Consider the following 24,828-nt stretch of genomic DNA (forward strand, 5'->3'; position numbering starts at 1 on the left):
AATAAGAACCATATACTACCGGCTTTATTATCAGAGATATCACTTGTGCACCAAGACAGCACTCATCCTACTTTTGTAAGATTTTTTTTTTGTTGTCTTCTCTTGGAATAAGTATAATTTATCCTTGATGATGGAATCAGTGTATGATCCTCTAACCACTCCAAGAAACTCTTCATGCCAACCAGCAGCATAAATGAAACACCATAGTATGAATGTAACTTTGAAATAAGCTAAATCTTACAGTAGTTTTGAATGCAATAGACATGACTACACTTCAGAGTTGAATATGTACCACCAAGATGAATATACAACCAATATGAATTACATCACCATGGAAACTATGCACTCCTGATGTGTGAAACATGTCCAAACATTTACTTTATCTTATAAGCATACATATGTAGTTCTCAAGTACAAGTAAATCTGCAGTTTGTATTTTTAAAGCTCGGTGAATGAACAAGTATAAATCAGGAAAAATATGAGAATAGAGAGGAAAAAATGGGGGACAATATTGCTTTCAGATAGGAAAAAATGGGGGACAATATTCAGATTATATGATGTAAGTACAAACAATTTCATTGAGATTAACATCTTATTAAAACAAAAAAATGAAAGCATAACTCACAGCCTGAACCTAAAAATAGCCAAAGTGGGATTCACCTCATTACCTGCATCAGTCAAAAACTTAGGCATACAAACTCTCCTTTATAGGTAGGCGTCTATTCCAAGGCAGTCTTTCCACCTCTTTCTGTAGTCAGCCTTTCCAAGGGCAAACTCATTCTGCCTGTTGAGGGCACCTACTTCAGGGTCACCATTCCCCCTTCAGAGGGAGGTACCAAAATTTCAGATGACTAAAACTACACAACACAAATCTAAGGTTTCTGTTACTATGACTGCTTCTCAGTATCCTAATTTACTTAGATGACTGCAAAGATAGTGAAAACCTACATCAAATCTGAGATATCTGAGGTGGCTAAATTCTGAAATCTGGCTCTTCGAATGACATTCCCAGCCTTTCTTCAAAAATCTTAATATTCAAAAATATGGAAAATATTTTTATTACTAGCTTCTATTGCCCTTTACAGAACTCCCTGGGAGTAGGAAACACTGGCTCCTTTTTTGTAACAAAATATGAGTAACATTTAATTGACTGATTTATGTATATTTTATTCCTGCTTAACATTAAAAATAATTTTTAAACTACACAAAAAAGATAAAATGAGAACTAAAAGGTACATGAGGGTCTGGGAAAAAAAAAATGCACATATTCTAGAGTAATCAAATTTATTTGGTTTGCTTTTCAGGCACATAATTTTAGAAAGGGATATTCACAGAAAAAAAAATCAACTGGGAGAAAAACATGACTAAAAATGTTCTGAGAAAAATGCAGTCTGTAAAAAAGATGCTTTATGTCTTCTTTACAAGGCAAATGAACTGAACCACATGAAAGACAGAATTTTTATATTACGTTAAATCTTTTATTAAGCTTCATGAGAAATATTTCTGTTAAATGAGACGTTAAAAAAGAAAGAAAAAAGATCCTCCTCATACTTGATTGCTATTCCATCAATAGCTGATGCACAATTAGAGGAAAAGGCACAACAAGCCATGAATTTCAAAATAAAGGTAAAAGAAAATAATGTAACAAAAAAAAATCTGTAAATGTATGAATGTTACATCATTCCTTCAGCTAGCTCAAATTTGTATTTACTCAAGTCTGTGCAGACTCCTTTTTCTGTACAAATAAAACAAGTGTTTGAGGAACCTCTCTCTTTTTTATTTCCCGTATCAGTTGAATTAAATTGTAATATATTACTTTTTAAAAAATCTAGATTCCCTTCTAAGTAATTAAATACATCTTTCTGAAGAGAAATTAATATGTTTCAGCAAGAAAAGTTCTGAATATAACCAGATAAACCCAGCAACTATAAGAAAGGCCATTCAATCTTTAGTGATAACCTCTGTGTAAAATCACAGAGGTCTGCTCAGCTAGAAACACTGCTACGACTGCCAGATTGAGAAAATAGTAAAAACTGTCTTTCTGGCAGATATTGTGGTGGTATGCTGCATCTCTAAAAACAGCATATCACTAAGAAGTTGTAACAGAACTGGCTCTCTCATAGGTATGTAGGATACATCACATACCTGCCATCATGGTGAAATCTTGGCACAGCTTGTTTGTGTTCCAGAAGGCAATACAAGTCAGGCAATTGACCAGTCCGAATGCAAGGCCTAAGAAATAAAAGCAAAAAATTCCGTCAGCATTCACATTTGCAGTGTTTGAAAACAAAGATGTCTTCCATGTCATGCTATCAATCACCCTGCTTTTATGCACTATCTATCATTTAGTTTGTTCCATGACAGAAAGGGCAAAAAACATTCAGACCTCATTTAGGCTCATACAATTCAACAGTGAGATCTGAAGAGAAGAATTAAGTCCACATATGATTGAAACATACTGTCATGAGCATTTTGCCAAACCATCTATCATCCTGGCACTGTACATTGCCACATATTTTTGTATGCTACTTGATAAAGATTTTCTAGCCAATATACCCATCTGTCATGTATGTGAAAATAATCCCATACAAATAAAACAAGAGAAATATGCTTAAGAAGCTAGAAAAAATTTGGTTCTGTAACACTGAACATTTGAAGTTTTATGAACGTCTAACCCCAAAATAACTTTGTTACACATTATTAATTAAGAGTAAATATTTATTGAGAAGTTGTACAAAATATCTTTGAAGACTAGAGCAAATTATACAAAGCAAAAGGTATTTTAAAATAAAGATACATTGAAAATAGTTATCCAAAGAGAAAATCATCTCTAAAGCTGAAAATTCAAAACTTGAAAGAGTCTGGTATGCATTATAATTCAATCTTGATCTAGGAGATCAAAAGGCTATTGCCACAAAACTTATCTGTGGCAATAAATCTCCAGAAGCAAAGTTAGAGTTCACAGTCAATGGAGTAGAACAAAAAACGACTTTTAGGGATTGGGCAATCTGCTCATGACAGTGAAAGAATCAATTTGCTATAGACAGCTTCCTTCTTCTGCTACTGAATGTACTGGTAACTGATTATTTTTAACTTGGATATCAGACTTCTGGAAATTTAAACAATACTTCACCACTACTAAAAATAATGGAAAACTACTCAAATTCAGTTTATAGGGTGACGACATAAGATGTCTGTGTTCACTCAAGTTTTTGCTATTTTACTGAATTCAAGCTCTAAACCAAAATGTTTTGGTTGCCAAAGACATGCCTAAGTTGTCAAAAAGCACTTAGTTGTAACCTATGAAAAGCACTGTGATCACAAATGAAGATGTTACTTTTTCCTCCAAGGGACAATGAACTTGTACTCAGTTTAAAGGTGAAAAACATACACCAAAGGAATATTTTTACATTTAGTAAAGCTATGTATCTTGTAAAATTAAATATCTAAATCCAATTCTTAAATATTGATCTTGTATAATAAGAGCTTAACAGTTTATACTAAAGTGATACTACAAAATTGAAATCCTCAATAAATATTTATACTATTATAAGTCATAAAAAATACATGCCCTACATTAACTTTGTACAAACTACTGAAATATTTGCAGGATAGTGAGTTCTTTTCAGTATAAGGCACTAAAATTCAGCAGACTAATTCACCTCTTCTGAATGCTATACCATACAGAACATCAGTTGTGGAATACATTTTTACCATCCTAAAAGTCTCTAAGAATCTTTCTTCGTCACTTGCAGTTATTCTTCAGCACAAAGTTAATTAGGAAGCGCTAGCTTACATTTTACTTCTTTTTAATCAAAGAAAATAAATGCTACTTCCTAGGCAGGTCAACATAAAAGAAATTAAAAACCTAAAGTTACTTGCTATTATAGTTTAACCTGCCAACTGAAATTATAATAGCAAAAAAGAGCTGATACCCATTTGCTACTCCTTGACAAACTAAGGCATCTATGTATCATGAATAAACCATAGGAATGCTAATGAAACTAGGATCCCTGTGTCTCCAGGGTATCTGCAGAAATCCATTCTGAGTTGCTAGTGCTACACAAAGTGTATAAATTTGAGTGAAAAACTTTCATGGAGTTGGTAGCTGAGTCCTTGCTGTCACCAGATACCTCTCTGAAACTAATCTCTGCAATTGGCATCTTCATGAAGAATCTGAGAAAAGAAAGAGGATCTGAACTACATATGTGTGGGAATTAACTATTGATCTCCTGTATTTCCTACAGATTACAATCTCAAAGAAGGATAACTTAAACTTAATTTTTTTTTCCTGAATACATTAAGCTCTTTTTTTATCTGAACTGCAAGTGATGTAGAGACTTAATTTCCCAAAAGAAAACATTCTCATATCTCTTCTTCATGGTTTTATTAAAAAATAAAGTGCAAAGAAATTGTTAGGAAAAAAAAAATATTGTCTAGGAGAAATCCTGCTCTTTGTGCAGGACTGGTGTAAGATGTTCAATACCAGCTGAAACCCTTCCGATAGAATATTCAAAAATGCCCTGAGAGTCAGTGAGAGAAGTGCCCACAGCCTTCAACCCATTTGGAAGTAAAAGTCCGGACACTTCTCAAGAAAGAAACTATACAAAGGGCCCTATAGAAAGAGAAGGAAGTCCTCTTCATGCATTTTGAGTTTCACCTTCTACAATTAGACACACTACACTGAAAATCATTATTGGCTCAACTTGCTGCTATGGAAACTGTACTGGGTAGCTATTCCCCTTTGGCAATGGAGATGCTCTGATTACAACAGATGAAGGAAACTTGAATTGTCTTTGTTTTCACCTGACCTAATGAAAATTTGTACTTTGGCACTCAAAACAATCCATCACTGTACTTACACAAAAATAAGTTAGAAGAGGCCTCTGTAAAACATGTCACCATTTCTTCATGTTTTTTGTATGAAAAGGACAGAATAAAGTAAGTTCTTTCAATTAAAAAAAAGTGAAATAATGAAGAGTGAAAGAGCAATAGAGAAAAAGAGACTCAATATTAGCAAAAGTGCACTACTGAAAGATAGTGCCTAAGCTTAATAAAAGGCAATTTACATGGCCTCTTTAATTACTAAGTTTGGGCATTGGTAACGCCTGTAGTTTAAGTCAATCTGTATATAAAAATCATTGTTCATCAATACAAATTGGATACATAGTTCAAATACAAAAAAATTAATCCTGGTTGGTTCTACACTTTCTTTACCATATCTAACCACTAATGATTCCATATTAAAGAAGCATTTCCTGAACTACAATTATACTTGCCTAAAAACAGCCATTAAATACTCAGGTAGCTGTTCTAGGAATACTCTTCCCATTCCCCAGTAGGACTAGTTACCTGTGTAGCTGTTTATCTTTGCTCAGCACACTGAAGAGTGCATGGCACAAGACAGAATGCTGTTCTTGGTACATCACAGCGAAAGGGCACCCTTCAACATGATTCATGCTCATGGAGTTAAAAGACAAAAGACATACATCCTGGCTTATGCATTTTCTTTCACAAGACTCACAAGATCTCAGTATAAATGAAAACTGTATTTGCAATATCCACAGAAGATTTTACTTTAAAAAGGAAAACTCATAGTTGTGTGTATGTACAAGTAAAGCCTCCTTGCTTCTAATATAGTAAATAAATTGTTCAGACTCCAGCTCCCTATAGATAAATACGACCTCTGTAATTGCTGTCAAGGTCAATGAGAACAGGCTAAGTACTTAGATGCTGGATATATAATTTACATCGGCGTGGAGCAATTTTAACATGAAGTTTCAACTTTTCTAGCCTATTTGTTTAATGTTCATTCAAATACTACACTTTTGAAAAATTGTTATTTTGAGGAAATAAAGTTAGCAAGTGAGTCTATTTGGTAACAATTTTTGTCTTCAAGTATGCGTGCTGCCTTTTCTGCAGCCCTTTATAGCAAGATTTAGAAGAACTGTAGATTTGAATAGCTAAAATTAAAGTCAAATGGTATCACCTTCCCTTCTAAAATATCAACAACCCCAAGATGCTCCAGGCTGAAAGAGAAAACAAACAAAAAAAAAAACCACAATCACAAATGAGAACTTTATTTCCTCACAATTTGGTGATAATTTTCTTGTGCAATTAGTTAACTGTTGTCAACATTTATTGAATTTAGCTGAAACGCCTCAATTCCAATGCACAATTTGCAAAGTTCAGTCTCTGGGCTACATCTGTTAACAAAATGCTGCTAAGAGAAAGCAGATTTGTTTAGGTTAGATGGTAATGGGTTCCTGAAATATTCCAGTAGCAAGACTGCATTGGTAGTGAAACTATAAATACCTGTAACGATGAATTCTGACCCAAATGTAGGCTTTATTTACCATTCTTATGTAACACCTCCTTAAATCCACTTGGTGCAGTTTCAAGATGAATGTGACCTGGGATGTTAACAGAACAAAGCTGATCCACACCTCATTAACCAAACCAAAAGAAGCAAAAAGACCAAATTCACCTTCTCTCTTTCTTTTACTTCACACCTGTAGATAAGAAAACACACAGCTCTGGGACTTTGTGAAGCTGATCATAAATGCAGGAAAACAAACAAAAAAAAAATAGATTACTGAATGTGCCCTTTTACAGCTTATAGCTTTGACCTGGAAGAATTAATCAGCCTCCAGCTGGAATTCATGCAACTCTCTGGGCCCAGCCAGTCAGTTTTCAATATACCTCACTGTCCACTTAGCTTACTCATATTTCCTGCTTGTTCATTAAAATATTGTGAGAAATAGCATCAAAAATCTTACTGAAATAAGGCAAACATCATGCATTGCTCTCCTCTCACTCATCAAACCAGTCACCTCATTACAGAAGACTATCAGGTTGGTTAAGCATGATTTCCCCTTCATAAAACCATAATGAATACTTAAAATAAGCTTCTTGTCCTTCACATTTCTGGAAACTGTTTCCAGGATTAGTTGTTCCAACACCACCTCACCTCCTGAGGCTGTCCAACCTGTAATTCCCCTTCTTGAAGTCAGCGGTAACAGTCCTCAGAAACATCCGGATTACCACAGCCTTTCAAAGACAGTCAAGTTGCCTTGCAACAACATCAGACAGATCCCATAGCACTCATGGGTGCAATCCATTATGCCCCATGGACTTACCGATGTCCGATTTTTTTCAAGTGTTCCCTAACCCGACTGTTCTTCACCAAGAGAAAAGTTTGCTGCTTCATACTTTTCATTGGGTCTCAGGGACCTTGTATTCCTGAAAACTTGTCTCTGTATTAAGGGATACCTTAACATATTTACCAAAACCAAAGCATTTCTAGATAAAATTCTATTCCCAACTCTCTCCCACAGAAGACTGCATATGAACAGTAGGATTTTCTTCCAGTACTTCTCTATCCATAGTTAAGTTAGGAACTGCTATTGCACTTTCATGACATTAAGATGATATAAAGTAAAGAAATACTTCTGAAAGCAAAAGAAAGTTTATAGAAGAGCAATTTCATTGACTGAGCTATTATTAAAAAAAAATAATTAAACAAAGTTAAACAAAAAACAATTCCATCTTCAAATACAAGGCCAAGCTGGATGGGGCTTTGAGCAATCTGGTCTAGTGGAAGGTGTCCCTGCCACAGCAGAGAAGTTGGATCTTTAAGGTCTCTTTCAACAAAACTATTCTATGATTACATGAAACATTAGGTTACAAGAAAAGTTCTATTGATTTTAGATGAGTAGCTAAGTATATCAGTTACTTTTAACAGTGATGAAAAGAAATACTACCCTCACACATGAGAGTTTTTTGACTGTTGGATAGGGTTCTTTCCTGATGTGGAATGGAAGCCACAAGCAGATTCAGAGTAACTGAAAGACTAAATACGGAAGCACTAAAAAATATACCACTGTAGTGAGTCTCATGTGAAACCCACCAGAAAAAGCACCCTGTAAAATTCATACAAAAAAAAATCTGCTCCCTTGAGGTCAATCCAGTTCAATCAAGTTCATTAATGTAAGCATAGTAAGTCAAGCATTTACCTAGGTTTATTTTCACTCTGTCCTCCTCCCCTCCAAATCTGAAGTTGCATTACATTTCATTGAGAAAGTGGTTGTGAAAGGAGCTCTGAAATGAGTATCTATTTCTCAAATATGCAACTGCAAAACCACATGATATATGACCTGGGCTTAAGATTGCACATGGCGACCTGGGCTTAAGATTGCACGCAGCAACTTTTGTTATTCACACAGGGGACAGAAAGAAGAAATAAACACATTAGTAAATTTAGATGGATAAGAACAATACACAGCAACAGAGTGAAGGACTGATATTCTATCAATACTCCAAATCAATGCTTTTCACAGTACCATCTGACAAACATCATTTAATGTAACATTAACGGAAAGTATAAACACGATATACAGACATATGCACTTCCAGATTCTGTGGTTCTTAAAATAATTTCTAATGAAGGCTTGGAAAATGCCTTCAGGGATACTGCCAGGTAAGATTATGATGGTGTCTCTGCAAGATCTTGATAACATGCTTAATAACCATTGAAAAACAAGAAATTCTGCTGTGCCAGACTTCAATTAAGGACAAACTTTGAAACTAGAGGGTTTTGTTGTATACACAAGAAAGCTGCAACAAATTACATACATGCATCGTAAGTACCAGAAGTGTTCTTTCACACATGAAAAAATATTGTCTGTTGAGGACAAAAGAAAGTATGGATCCAAAATCTGGGTGCCAGACATGCTGCAAAACTGCACAAAAGCATGGAGAGGGGAAGGAAGGGGAAAAAAAAGAATGCAAAACCAGAAAAAAACCCAAACCCACACAGTGACCAGCTGCAACAAGCCAACAAATACCTCAATGAAAAGCAAAGTTTTTCCTTAGTGACAGCTGGAAATAGAGTAAATGTTGGGACCTACTGTAGACAGAAGTAAAGATGACCCCAAAAATGTAACAGGCCTATTATGGAAGTGACAAGAAAATAAGCTTTACAAAAATCAACACATGGAATGGAACTGTTCCTCCAGCTAATAAGTGCTGGGTTTTTAAGTATTAAAGATGTTCCAGCCTTCTCTTCCCCTTCCCCCCCACCCCTTCTTTCTACAGGGAACCCTCGAGAACAGGGGTGGGGTGCCCATCAGGCAGCCTAGCTAACTGTCCCAGAAGTAGTTATGTAGTTATAAGATGTTTACCAACCAAAACCACTACCATTGTCATGATGCAGTTAAGCAAATTAAGTTTCTTCAACGATCTTTGCTACAAGCCTCTATATTCAAATTTTGTGGCAAGTCTTTTCTTCTGTGATCTTAATCTAAAAATTCAAAATGATGTCATTAATAAATATAAAATTCCATTAATCTACAGAAAAAAAGTATATTTCTTCCATCATAAAATAATAACATAATCCCATGTTTCCTTTCATTTTGTACTAATTGAAAAGACAAAGAATCAGATGCCAGCATTTGCTTGCTTCCTTGACTTTTTATTTAAGGGGTTTTATGAGTTTTAAAGTACTCTAAGAAATACTAACCTCAGTATAAGTAGAACACCTAAACAAACCCAAGTTACAGAATTAATTACAGAAGCAAATTCTCATGACAATTTTCACAGGTTTTCACTCTGGATTCATCGTGTATCAGAAAACTCCCGTAATGTATGTACATCTGTATTGCTAGCCCTCTTTGGCAGGGGAACTCTATAGTTACAGACACAACAGAAGTATCATATTGGAGAAGGCCAGACATACATGGCCAGAACATAATCACCAAGCAGAGGGCAATAACCTTGGAATAGAAAAAAAAGAGAATGGCAAATCTTGTCATTCGCAGTAAGGAGGAAAGCCATTCGCTGCAAAACCGAGAAAAACCAATTTAGAAAGGAACCCAGCTAACCTCCAATTAGCTATAAAGTTGTTCTTTCACTGTGTATGGTCTGTGTGTCTTTAGGAGGAATATTAACTTCTTGCAGCATGTTTGGACATGTAATCACTTTGGGATCAAAATAATACTCCTGGCTTTCCTATGCAGTAGTAAAATATAGCACCAATAGGTTTATCAACTACTGTTTACATAATATGACTCATAAAGTGTTGTTTCAATGCCATTCTTCCATACACATAAAGGGGGAAGATAGTAACTCCATTCCCAAATGAAAGAGTGACAGCTATTCAAAGGTGGGGAACCGCCTACAGACACCAATTCAATAGTGCTGCACCTGTCCACTTTAGACCTGAATTTGACCCAAAATACCAATCTGGAAGAAAACCAAATAAGTTATTTGAAAATACTTTATTAAAAGTAGTGAATGCATTAAAGTCAAAATAAGAATCGTTATTCTCCAAATACTAAGTAGGTTTCACAATTAGAAAATTTTTTAATCAAAGCTTACAAACCATTACAAAAAATACATGATACATACCCCCCTATATGTACATAAATCCCCAACATCCAGTAGGTATTCGACTTCATTTTAGCCATGGAACACAGAAAAATTCAAAGCAAAATGATTTGATTATGGGTTTATGTCAAACCTTGACAAAACCCAGAATACTGAGCTCCCCATTATCATTATTTTGTTTTAATGCTGTTGCATTAAGGTAAAAATCTGTTTGCTGCAAAACCTTAGATAGGGTTCCCCCAAGCTTTGGGCAGAGATTGAGTTAACTTATAGCAGACACTAAGCTCACAACCATCTAACAAAATGAACTGCAGTGCTGTTATATTCAATGGGTTTAACAATGCATGCCTTATATACATGTAGCTACAACAGGAAGAAATTTGTATCATCATTTAACTCATGCTTAAGGGGGCCCGCAGGCTCAAAGTGACGGACAGCTCCAGCTCCCCAGACCTCAGACACCTCATCTAGTGCAACTAAAAGATACTTCGTGGTTGCTACAGCTTCAGTGACTTGGGCGAACAGTTTAAAAGTTCATCTGCAGGCTATACAGGAGTCTCACATTATAGAAGACCTTGAGCTGGGATGACATCAGCTGCAAACATGGAACCTTCTTTCTCTATATGAGGAAGAACATCCCTACTAGTTAAGAAAAAGGGAGAAAACTGCACAGTCTGAAGCAAATGTCATTTAGTTTAATAACATAATGAACCCAAAGAATCTTCTTGTTTCTCAGATGTACTTAGGGCAGTGAAAGTAATCACTGTTACACATGTAGCTTGACAATAATTAGCTCAAACATGCTTTAAAAAAAATGCAGTTGTTCAATTAAAAAACCAAAAAAAGAAGACCAATGAGCTGCACCCAGTCTGCAAGTATTTCTAGAACTTTGCTCTGAGTGTCCATGTATATATTGCAGAGAGTTTACCCATCAGTGTAATCTGACAACAACAAACAAAGATTTTAATTTACCTTCATAAGAATACTGTCCACCATAGAAGTCTGTCTCATGTTTCTGTGATACTGCTCTAATTTCAAAAAGCATAAAGGGACACTTAACTGCCTGAAGAGCAATTTAGAAGCCTTCTCCTCCCCTCTTCAGTAGATTTCATAGAGACTTATATTCTCAGCGATCTAGATGTTCAACAAGAGCTGAAAGCATTACAGTTTTTCTAATTTTCGTGCCTATCTGCCTCCATTTACCACCCTTATTGCTTCAGACATGGTAAATTCAGGATGTAATACGCAATTTACCAACTCTTTCAATGAGTTTTAGTAAGTGCACTTGTAAAAAAATAAAAAGTTGGGGGGTGGGGGAAGAAAAGCGAATTTTACTTCTACAAGTCCTTCGGGTTCCATACAGATTCAGATATGGGTGAAGATAACAGTCCTATGCTTTATAGCTGTCTTTATTATTTCTTTACCGAAGCAATAAGTGACTACATGCATTTATTTTGCCTGTTATTTCTATAATTTTCAAACAAAATCTGCCTTTGCCTACAAGCACAAAGCCTGTCTCTACCTACAACTCTCTTAAATGAGGGTTCTGTTAAAGGAAGGGAGTATCTGTACTCCTAGAAGAAATTTGCCTTCAAGAAATGCAAACAAAAAGATGGCAAACACCTGGCAAAGTGGTATTAGAGTTCTTTACCACTGGCGGGGGGGAGGGTAGGAAAGACTTCATTGACACAGTGGCTGAGAGCTATGAAGAATAATTACAGTATGAGGCTGAGAGAAAACAAAATACTGGATAGAGTTGCTGGGAATCTTCTATGGAGTAAAGTCAGAAAGCACAAGGACAAGAAACGAGATAGCAAGACAAAAAGTGAACAAAGGCACTGGGAAAAAGATTGTGTGAAGCAGAAACAGAGGCATCTCGTTACACACAGGGAAAAGAAATTGCAAAGGATGCAGAAAGGTATTCAGGAAATTACATCAGGTAAGCAGAGGTCCTAAGCCAAATTTGATTTACAATTATACATATGCCTTGATGCTGCTTGCTGCCTTTTAGAGATTCAGAGATTATTTTTAGGAAAACTGAGACAATTGTCACCTGAAATTTTTATTTCAGAGTAACATTAAAGGATCAACTGACTCTGCTTCTGTCGCTCTACAACATGCCGTATCATTTAAATAAATGCATTTTGAAAGGACAGATTTTCAACATCATTAAAATAACATATTGGGGATGGGAGAAGGCAGCATTTACACCAACATGACTGCAACTGAACAAAATGTGAAGCAAATAAATCATTTGGCTGCAGTTACAAAAAGCAATTTAGCCACTGGAATTCCATGATGATTTTCTGCTTTCTTGGACAAGAGGGACATGAAAACCTGCTACTGACATCTAAAACACAAAAGAGTATCTGTCAAAATACTGCTCTCTGATCTTAAACTGGCAGGCTTGCAGAGAACAACTCGTGCTTTTAACTAAAGAATGAAACAGCTCACTGGTTTCATCAGTTCTTAGCAGCAAATGTTAATACTGCTAACTTAGCAATGCCTGTGTATAAAATAGAATGAAGAAAATCCAATTGATGATCTAACAGTCATGCAACTTTTTTGAGCCAATATCCGCATTTTTGAGTGGTCACGTGAATACCCTTCCCCTCCACATCTCAGCTAAAAATGAGACACCTGTCATATGCAATTACATTACCAAACACAAGACAGAAGCAAAGAATGTAGGACACAGTAAATGAGATAGTCATTTAGTTTGAGTGCAACAGGCAGAAGTATTTGGGTCGGTGATATTAAACACACATGACCAAAATTAACATAAATAATACAAATTATTAAGTAGAATGGCAAATATTTCAAAATTAATAGTTTGAAAATTAAAAAAAAAACAAGAAAAAACCAAAAGTTTACAAAACTTGCAATCATTTGCAGTAGTTTCCAGCACTATGCTGCATAAAATAAACTAAATATTTTGTAGACTACACTTGGTTTTAAACTCTATAGTCCACAGCCTGAGAAAAACACACACAAGCTGCAAATAAGTTAACTCAAAAAAATGCATATTGCATGGACTGAGGTTTTCCTGTTTGAGCAAATATTGCACACCAGGAGTTAGTACTATTATTTCTTATAGAAATAAAATAAAATATACAATCTCAAGAAGCCATTTCATACTAACCATTGTGTATCTTTTTCCCTAAGAAACCTCATAGAGAAAGTAGTGAAACAGTGACTGAGAGATTCCAGGGTGCTGGCAGAACTCCCTCATCTCAGAAAGGTCAATTAGACACTTGCTAGTAGGAAAGGCATGCTGTAAATAGAGCGATGATTTGATAAGAGATTGCAGTTAGGTTTGTACAGAAGTGGAAGGCAAAATCCCCAAAGGATATATTGGCAACTTTGGTCTATCAATCCAAAATTACTAAAGATCTTGTTTGTTAAAGAGGAAAGGTGATAGCTCGTTTCATCTTGGGTTTCTAGGTTTTGAGTGTTGTTAACTATCAGTCTTGATTATGCTTATATACTGTTTGTGATGATTGATATACCATAGCCTCTATTCTCTGATGTTATGCCAAATTTCAATTTAAAACTAAAGCAACTGAACATGAGTAAAGACTTCATAGGGATCTCAAACTCTTCAAACAAAAACCTTTGAAGAAACACAGACCAACTCAAATACTAGGCAAATTATTCCTTCACTTCTTCAATGTGTTTCATAATCACAATATTGATTTTATAGATTTATTCAGAAAACTAATATAAATGGTCATGAACACCTAAGCAAATTCTCAGTTTTTACTTAAGCAAATGTTGGCTGATTCTTCATGTCATATTCACCCAGCTGCAATTAGAAATATCTGCAGCAAAGGCCACACCAAATCCCTTGCTGACTAAGTCTTCCCTATAGAGGAATATATATAATAATATTACATATAATCTGCATCTATGGCAATACCCATCTGTTTATAACAAGCAATATAAAAAGGATTAAGTAGGATCTGTGATAAAGATTTGTTCCAATTTAGCACTTCTTAGATGATATGACATCATAGTTAATTCCAAACCTCTTGATGTAGTTAACCTGATTTATAAGAGTATCATATTCCCACTTGGGTACAAGAGAAACAGCATACTAAATATGACAGCTGGCACCCCTCCCAAAGAAACCATCAAATATTCCATTCAAGATCTTAAACTGTAATTACCCATTTAAAAAAAAACCTCACACATGAACATACCCATTTGCTGTTTCAACAAAGCACTTCTAATATTAGAGTTACAGCTCTCCCATACAAATTAATTCCTTGTTTCACTTTGTCATCATGTATGTAATAAGAGATATTAAATTTGAATGTAACAAAAATCACCCATTATTAATAGATTGCATTAATTACCTTAGTAATGACTTTCATTCTACAAAACAAGGAACACTTAAGATTTTAGGATGGAATCAAACTTTCATTGAGTCAATGTAGCCAACTCATACATATTGTTCCCAAAGTAGGAACCTAAACCTAAATTCTTTCCGGGCAATAGGCGCAATCTCTCGTAACTGTTGCAAAATGTAGCCTCTTCTATCAGTTCACTTTATCCTATATTTTCAAGTATTCCTCCACAGAAGCTTCTGCCATTGACTGCAGCCTCTAAGTAAAGAAATAAAATTTCCTTCTTTCAATTTGTGCCACAGTAGAACAGATAGCATGGCCAATCTGCACAAAAATAACAATAATAATCCAGTTAAGCACTGCACTATTGTTACACTAGGAAAACTGCAGAAGGAAAACCATATCAGACAAGTTTTACATAAAATCCCAAATGCAAGACATTATAGGAAAAAAAAAAAGTTATTTTAGCTTGCTCAGAATAGAACAGAAAGAATATGAAACCGTCTCTACTCAATACCTAAAAAGCAGACAAAAATATACTTACTAAATTCACTGCATAAACTCTCCACGTACCAGTGCTGTTTCAACACTGCTACACTCCCTTTACATCCAAAAGATGAAAACAGAAATAGCTTAGTATTCAGATGTCTGCAACTGTGAGGACTGGAATTCCAGTCACTTGCTCTGTTAAATCTAAGCAAAGCTTGATGATCTTATGCAATACTTGTTTCATGGATTGCATCAAACATTTATTTTGTGAAAGATATAGATGATTTTAAGTAGAGATTTTATCTTTTCAGATCCTAGTCAGAATTAGCAGTACAAATGTACAGGGTGTTTGGCTGCTACTGAACTGGTTTGGTTATGTAACACACTTCTTCAACTGAAAGCAGGGAGTTTGCACTGGTGACACCAATAATGAAATACGATCTTTTTGTTGAAAGGTGTAGGACATAACTAAAGCCATAAATCATTAATCTTTCTGAATGCAAACTCAAAAGCATGCTTTTCTTTCCCTCGGCTGGCCATCAAACATCCATCCTCAGTAGGGCCAAAGCACACAGTTCTTCCAACGGATACTTCCAAAATATCTTTTTCCACAGGATCTGCTGCGGGGATTTAGTGCTGTCCCTGGACCCTGTATCATTTTCTCCTTTCAACATTTTTTATTTATTTTTTTCCCTTCTCTCTCGACTCAATACCCCACAGCAGCACTACAATTACACTTCCTCACACTGCAAAATGGGATTTAATCACCTTAATGGACATAGGAGCAGAACAATGTGAAAACTCTATGGAGGAAGATTGTACTGTCTCTAGAAAGATGAGTAGGCCCACATAGAATGCACCTTTTGACATGCATGACAAATCTTGTTCTTCAAGAGACAATCTACACCCCTTAGAAGGCAGACTCATTCAAATTCAACTGTATTATCCCTGAAGAGGCTACAGTGACCTCCACTTCTAGTATCATATTAACACTTTGGATTAAAATATGGAATTTGGGGGAAGAGAGAAATTAATTGCAGGGGTTGGAAGAGAATCCATTCTGTAAATAGAAATAGGGTCAGGGCAAACACTGTCAGTGAGCTGTCATTAAAACCACTTTTCTGTTGCTATTGATAGCTAGTTTTTCTAACAAAAAATTATAAAATCAGGCCGATGTGTGGCAGCACATAAAATGTATTAATTTTAGTTAACGTTAAGAGTAGCCTATATCTTCAAGAAATTAGAATGTCTTTTTTTTTTCTTAATATTACTCCAGAAATCCCTTACAAAAATCTGTAACATGCAGGCGGTATGAATTTCAGAAATTGCAGTAAAATTTGTTTCCTTAGCGACATAGGTTATGGAACCCAGCCATCCACATGTGATCTGGAATGGAACTTGGCACAAACATATTTTAGCAGACAGCACTTTGTCTCTGAAAGAGATACTCCAAAAATTTGGTTTAGCAATGTCTAGGTAGGTGGTTTTGACCAACGCAGTGAGGCTGCAGCATGAACAAAACCCTTTACAGACACCAAAGAAATGTCCAGGAGAGACAGTACATCCACAAGAAAGATTTTCTTGCTGTCTGATAAGGGCTGACCTCACACATTATGAAGATAACAATGCAAGTTCTTTCCTTTATTCAGACATTCCTTCTTCCAAACTGCTGTTAAAAACTTGCTTAAGTGTTTCAGTTTATTTGTGATGGGCCAAGCTTCTCTTTCCCTCAATACCATATTCCTCGTATACTTCCAATAATCCCTATGCTTCTACCACCACCAATTATTTTTGCCTTGCCTACTTGCTGGGCAAGTGCTGGTCTATGTCATAGCTGTAAGGTTGCTAAGGCTGCGCTTGCAAAGTGACTGACAGTTGTACCTGTTCTGAAAGTGAGACCAAACAGAGCAGTCTGCATTTCTGATGCTTCAGGGCTGCACAAGGCCTTAGTATATTGAGCAGGCCTTGTGTAAAATGCAGTACCAGAACAGCAACCCCTCTGTCAAACCTGCTTAAAACTGGTATCAGTTCAGAGGTTTTTAAACAGGTACATGGAAGACAGACATGGCACTATTGACTAATTCTCTTCTCCTTAGAAAATCAGGTTAAAATAGAAGTTTGGAGTACTATTAGTTTCAAAGAAGTTTTCCTCTGAAATTACAAAACTAAGATGGGAGTCCAATTCAACAGCACTGAAATTTATAGTCTGAAGGTTTGAGTTTTAAAATAAGAGACAGAACTACCACAAAAATTCTGTGGTGCATGGAAGATGGGACATATTAAAACTCTGGTTTTGTGTATTTATGAAAGCAGTTAAGAAACATTAGCCAAAAAGATTCACGACAACAGAACAGCTAAAATGATTACAGGTGAAGACTGTAATGTGGAAAAATAAGCATTTTGTGTAAAATCACAAATATTAAACTACATGAATGAAATTTATAATTATTCATTTTCTTTATAAAAAATAATTTTTAAAAATTAAATATTCTGAGTTACTAGTGTCATTTTCTTTGTTTCCTGTTATGTTTCTTGGTTGACTCACAATCCCAGATAGGGTCTGATCCAATAAAAGCTTCCAGATGTATAGCTCTTGTTTAATACTCCACTTATAAATAAATCTTATTCCCAGTAGTTACTGTTTGTATAACCCTTCTGAGTTCAGACTTTAAAAATAAATAAATAAATAAAAAGAGTCCAAATCCATTAGAAAGTTATTAACTTCCTTATTCCCTGTCAGAGATAAAAGAACACAGGCCTAGGCCATCAATCAATGTATGCAGATCATCCATTTTAGTAAGGTAAAATTCCCTCTGACATCCATGGAAGTTGGGATCTCATCCAGGTTATTAACAGTCTGACTCAGGACCACTGAGAAGGGGAGTGTGGGATATAGAGTGACAATCTCCTGAATCTTTCCACTGCCCCACGGAAATAGTCCATTCTTAGATGCTTAGTCTATGCCATTGTGCATTACCTACCATCCTATTGTTAATAGAGTAAATAGCCCACAGATGTTAAAGGGACAGAATAAAGCTTTTACCCAATTGTGCATGTAACAGAAAAAGGAGAGCGCTTAGATTTACTTACAGCATTCTTTCACTGGCCCACAAGTGGAGCTAGCCTTCAGTTTCATGCAATACAGTAGATTGTTTTCCATGCCACCTAGCAATCTTTTGGACATCAATTCAGTTATTTCTGGGTTTTCTTATCACTTCTAAACCTTCCTTGCAACTCAGTCCAGGAGCTCAGCAAGATAACAGACATGGCTGTGCTAAAAGCTACTTTCAGAAAACTGCTGTAATCGGGTCCACAATGCTGACAGGCCTTCTATGCCTCTTTGTATGTCAAGAAATCAAATGAAGCCTTTTAGTGAGTCAAGAAGCATGATGTGATCACCCCAACTTAACTCTCTGCAAAACCAGTAATAGTAGCTTCTACTATTACACAAAAATCCAAAGTGCCTCTCAGGTAATTCACCCTTTCCAGACAAGCACAAGTAAATATACACACTGAAAACTGCTATAGAAGGATGTTCAAGGATCTCAGTAGATTCTTCGTCTTCTTTTCTCTGTTTCCTTGCAACAGAACAACTGACTTTTTTTGAGCTACATCATTTTGCCTCTTTTGAGGAAAAGAAATCAAGTATTTTCTCCTAAAAATAATTTTAAAGTTACTTTATTAACGTAAACTTTAAAATAAGAAAACAGAAAAGTAAAAGTAATAGCACATTCCAGACAGTTTATTAAGTAAAATACAAAAGCACCTCTTGGGTGCTGGAAGCATTCATGCTTCAGCCTTATGCCTTTACAGTGGCCCCGTCATGTGTTAATGATTACATATATTCATTCACTACCAAAAATAGTTTCTCTAGAATTATGCGCAAAGAACATTTGTCCGCAGTGAATTTCAAGCTTGGCTAGTCTTCTTGGGTTAGAGTTACTCCTAATTTTACAGTGGCAAAAATCCAGAAGTCAATTTTGTGTTAGCAGTTTATCTTTTATGTCAGAAAAATGTATTCATTCATTCAAAAGTTAGGACAGTAGCAGCACCTAAACTTACAATCTCTACTTTATCTGTGGAACCAGGTATCGCAATATACAGGTTACTATATAAAAATCCTAGTTAGTTTGTCTGGAAAAAGCATCTTTCTCTCTCCCTCTTAGCTTCTCCTCTCATTTTGGTCTCCTCAGGAAACCTCAAGTAAGATCTTTTTGATCACTTTCACATGTCTTAAAAAATTAGTATATACTATCAATACTGAAACATTTGCAAGCTTAGTAAGTAATGCTTACAAAACCAGTAGAAAGGGAAATATACAAAAAAAAAAAAATTCTACCCTTATTATGCTGTCTTACAAAATATGAGTGCTGGGGCGAAGAGGGGAAGTTGCTGCACATTTTTCCAAGTACAGCCGTATATTACTTAAAGTGTAAAACATTTTACACACATTTTAAAAGTTAGCTGCATAGAAGCCTTTCAAAGATTTCTTGGTGTTGCTTTGAAGTCCTCTATTCCACCATCCCTCCCCCCCCCCCCTTTTTTTTTTGGATGCAGAATAAAATTGCTCCATTCCTGCTTGGAATCCAAAGGAGAACAGGAAGTAACGTTTGAGCTCCATAGAGATTCATTTTTATTTGCTTACAGGACGTGGCGGATTCAAAAACTGGCTTCATTTTTCAGTATCCTTAAAGGACCTAACTTTTTCTTTTTTTCTTTTTGGCAGGGAGCATGGTTGGAACTTCAAGTTCAGCCAAAATAGACAATAAAACAGTAAGAAGGCATAATGCCAAAAATGCAAAGGCATCAGCGTCCAGAGCATAATTCCACCCTTTTTTCTCTCCCCTGCGCCCCCCCCCCCCAATGATTTACACAGGAAAACGTAAAAAACAGAACAGAAAACTCTCTTTGTCCTAAAATGAACTTCTCATAGTTTAGAACAGCCTAGGAACATCTCAGACCCACTGGAGGCGAGCTAAAGAATGATATTGCTCATTTAAGATGACAGATTTTTTTTTCTAATCCATATGTTTTATTGTTATGTTCTTTTGAATATCATACTTTGTTCTGCTTCTTGGGAGAAAACATTTGTATGGAATAACAACATGTGGAATCTCTCACACAACACAATATGAAATCTAGTTCAAGTGTAGCCTTTTTTTCCTTCTCCCTCATGATACACAGTTTTAAACATTTTCACTGGAAGTAAGTCTGTGCTCGCCTCTAAGCCAAAAAAAGTCTCAATTCATTTTAAAAAACAATTTTATTGTGGCAAAACTGAACTTTTTTTTTTTTTTTTTTTGAAGGTCTAACCTGCAAATAGTGCTGTGAAAATGATGTGCAGTGACCAGCAAATAAGTAAAGCTCCTCTGCAAGGATACGTGCAAATGTTTCCTCACATTTGCAACAGGAAGCCAGGCAGGATGGGTCTGGGGGAAGGTCTGGAAGCCGTATAGCAAAAGTGGAGGGAAAGACAAAAATAGCTTTTAAAGAGGATATTGTCTTCCTTGCTGCATTAATTCTTGTTTGGAATTAGAAGCTAACTGTTCAGTATTTCCTTTCCATCATATAAAATTGAACCTATATAATTTGCAGAAAATATCCAGAATCCACACAATGCCTTCTATTTATTAACAAGAGTCAAAGAACTACCTCTGCAGAAGCATGTCTAACTCAGAAACAAAAAAAATGGAAAAAGAGGCTATCTCCCTCATCTAAGTAGTACAAACTGCAACTGAAAAAAAATAACTTTCTGAAGAAAATAAAGAATAACTCTGACACATAAAAACAATTAAAATCTCAATTAGAGAAAAGAGGTAGACTTCGGGAAGGGTGCAAAAGTGTTTGTGAAGCCAAATGCTAGAAACCTGGGTAACCATAAGGAAAAACACAGAAAATACCAGCAAAGCACTGAGGATTTAAACACCTGGTTTTCACAGGAACTGCGATATGAACTCATTTTGAAACACGTGGGGCAAAATGGCACACTAGTCTGAGCTAGTGAAAATACAAATCGTCCATCAGGATTAGTAGGAGCCTACTAGAAACAACAAGGTGGGGGGGCATGAGGGGAAGGTGAAAAGGAAAAAAACTGTATCTGAGAAAAGTTTCAGGACATTGACATTTCAGGCTGCCATGTTAAGAAAGGAAAATGTAGCAGGTACAGTAAATTTAGATACAAACCAGATGGCATCAGCCTTGCGTTGATCATGTGAATAAACCAATGCAAAACAAAACAAACAGCAAAGCAATCAAAACAAAAAACCTCAAAAACTTCACACACCACACAGACAATCAGGCAAGTAGACCCAGAAAGGATGAAACAGTTGGCTGCTACAGATTATTTAACAAATCCCTGTAATTTTAAAAAGATGAACACTAGATCATCCATCAATTTGGATGCTCAATACACAAGTATTTGCATGAGATGCAGCTTGTTAATGCCATCTCAAAGAACATATGAAGTTACAAGTGTAAAGATCATACAGTGTTTTGGACTAATGTAGACTTCCAATAGAAAAACAAAGTTTAAAAAAAGAAAGATCACAATGGAAGCTGATGATATAGCTGGTAAAACATATCCACTAGGATGCCTAGGTTTCCAGAGGGAAAATCAGGCTTTTGAAGCTCTGCTTCATGTGAGTCATCATAGTATCTTGTGAAAATTTAATTTGAAGTCTCTCATGTATAAATTCTACAAAGGAAGTCCTGCTTCCTGGCTTCACTGTAACATCCCATAATGAACTGTAGCTGATGTCTAGCAGTACATTGTGAAAATGCACCAACCAGCACAATCATTCACTATGCTGTGGCCACAGGAGTTGTGAGATGTTGTTAAATGTGTATCAACAGAGCCTTCTGCAAGCAAATGCGCACATGCTCTGCTTGCTCTCCAGGTTGGCTGGGTACAAGTCAAGTCTTAATGCAGCTCAGGCTTAGTGCTGCACTGACAAAGATGCATTGTTTTGAAGCAGACAAAACTAACACCAGAAGCAATGTAGGCCCACTGATGAACGGGATGGGCGTCCTGGTGACAGAAGGTACAGAGATGGCAGAGTTACTGAATGCCTTCTTTGTCTCTGTCTACTCTGCTGCAGGCAGTCCTGAAGAGCCCTGTACCCCTGAGACCTTAGACGAAGTCAGGTCAACGGAGCAGTTTGCCTTAGTTGATGAGGAATGGGTTAGAGACCAGTTGAGCAATCTGGACATCCATAAATCCATGGGTCCAGATGGGATGCACCCGCGGGTGCTGAGGGAACTGGTGGAAGTCATTGCTAGACCACTCTCCATCATCTTTACCAAGTCTTGGGAAACGGGAGAGGTTCCCGGGGACTGGAGGAAAGCAAATGTCACTCCAGTCTTCAAAAAGGGCAAGAAGGAGAACCCGGGTAACTATAGACCGGTCAGCCTCACCTCCATCCCTGGGAAAGTGATGGAACACCTTATCCTTGGTGCCATCTTAAGGCATATCAAGGGTAAGAGGGTTATGAGGGGCAGTCAACATGGCTTCACCAAGGGGAAGTCATGCTTGACCAATCTCTTAGCCTTTTATGAGGAAATAACACGGTGGATGGATGATGGCAGAGCGGTGGATGTGGTCTTCCTTGACTTCAGCAACGCATCTGACACAGTCTCCCACAGCATCCTCATGGCTAAATTGAGGAAGTGTGGTCTGGATGATCAGGTAGTGAGGTGGACTGTGAACTGGCTGAAGGAGAGAAGCCAGAGAGTTGTAGTCTATGGGGCAGAGTCTAGTTGGAGGCCTGTAACTAGTGGAGTGCCTCAAGGGTCAGTACTGGGACCAGTATTATTTAATATATTCATCAATGATTTAGATGAGGGAATTGAGTGTACTATCAGCAAGTTTGCTGATGACGCTAAGCTGGGAGGAGTGGCTGACACGCCAGAAGGCTGTGCTGCCATCCAGTGAGACCTGGACCGGCTGGAGAGTTGGGCAGGGAGTAACTTGATGAAATATAACAAGGAAAGTGTAGAGTCCTGCATCTGGGCAGGAACAACCCCAGGTTCCAGTATGGTTGGGGAACGACCTGTTAGAGAGCAGTGTAGGGGAAAGGGACCTGGGGGTCCTACTGGATGACAGAATGACCATGAGCCAACACTGTGCCCTTGTGGCCAAAAAGGCCAATGGCATCCTGGGGTGTATTAGAAGGGGGGTGGTTAGTAGGTCGAGAGAGGTCTTCCTTCCCCTCTACTCTGCCCTGGTGAGACCGCATCTGGAATATTGTGTCCAGTTCTCGGCCCCTCAGTTCAAGAAGGACAGGGACCTGCTGGAGAGAGTCCAGCACGGGGCAACTAAGATGATGAAGGGAGTGGAGCATCTCCCTTATGAGGAAAGACTGAGGGAGCTGGGTCTCTATAGTTTGGAGGAGACTGAGGGGTGACCTTATTAGTGTATATAAATATATGAAGGGGGAGTGTCACGAGGATGGAGCCAGGCTCTACTAGTGGTAAACAATGATAGGACAAGGGGTAATGGGTACAAACTGGAACACAAGAGGTTCTACTTAAACTTGAGAAGAAACTTCTTCTCAGTGAGGGTGACAGAACACTGGAACAGGGTGCCCAGGGAGGTTGTGGAGTCTCCTTCTCTGGAGACATTCAAAACCCACCTGGACACATTCCTGTGTAACATTATCTAGGTGTTCCTGCTCTGGCAGGGGGATTGGACTAGATGATCTTCTGAGGTCCCTTCCAATCTCTAGCATACTGTGATACTGTGAAATCTTAAACGTTTTGCATTCAATTATGTCCAGGCAGAGGCTAACCCCATTCACAAAAGACTGCATATAGGAGCATATGAAATTTTCAAGTGCTTTTTTTGTTAAATTTTCAGCTTAAATTCCAGACATTACTCAAAACTGAACTCCAATTTATCCCATGAATAAAAACGTTACTCTTCAGCTCTAACCTGGAAATAATACACAAGAAATAACGGTAGTCAGTACAATACAAATAGCTTGAATCTTCAGGGTACTATAAACCTAGTCATAAGACTGTGGTGTGTACACTATTTTAAAGTGGGAGAATATTGCTGCAATACAGTCTAATAAGAACTGTCTATATACCTTTTGTATCTGTAAATGCAAAGGCAATTGCACCCAAAGAACTTGGAGGTCTCTGTAACCTCATGTGGGGGTCATTTTGGGGGTTATTTTCAAGCTTTTTTTCCTTTGTTTCACTGACTTCTAATGTACATACAAACTACAGCTGGAAAGAACCATATCATAATACATGCACCAATTCTGCAGTAATACAAGGTGAAAGGGCTCCTCCAAGTTCTAGAAACCTCAAAGAGAGCTGAATCCAGAGCCGAAATGTTTTCACATGAACAGGACTCATTCAGCAGTAGCAGAAACTCTCTGTGGGCTTATTTATGATGTCCACATTCTCTGTTAAAGACCTAAGAGTTAAAAAAAAGCCCATCCCTGCATAGTCTTTATTAACCTTCTGAACACACTGTTCAAATGACAGCAGAATAGTTAAGTGGCCTAGTGGGCCTACAACCAAGAAAGCAAGCTAAGGCTGGAGGAATGGGAACCAAGCCAATTGTCTAGACAGCAGGCAAAAAAACATGCTGGCTAAA

The 24,828-nt window shown here is 37.0% G+C and overlaps 1 long non-coding RNA gene across 1 annotated transcript in view; it reads right to left on the reverse strand.

The window, feature by feature from the left end:
• Window positions 1–526: 526 nt before the first annotated feature.
• Window positions 527–24,828, reverse strand: part of LOC133279028 (uncharacterized) — a 39,081-nt gene continuing 14,779 nt past the window's right edge. The window contains exons 2-3 of the long non-coding RNA XR_009746748.1: window positions 2,146–2,232; window positions 527–851 (exon numbers count right to left, since the gene is read on the reverse strand). This is a non-coding gene — a long non-coding RNA (uncharacterized LOC133279028). The remainder of the gene's footprint in view (window positions 852–2,145; window positions 2,233–24,828) is intronic.

Source organism: Pezoporus flaviventris, unplaced genomic scaffold (assembly GCF_033815535.1).
Source record: "Pezoporus flaviventris isolate CSIRO_AGI_PZ_B2104156 unplaced genomic scaffold, CSIRO_AGI_Pfla_v1 ptg000070l, whole genome shotgun sequence".
Taxonomy (NCBI): Eukaryota; Metazoa; Chordata; class Aves; order Psittaciformes; family Psittacidae; genus Pezoporus; species Pezoporus flaviventris.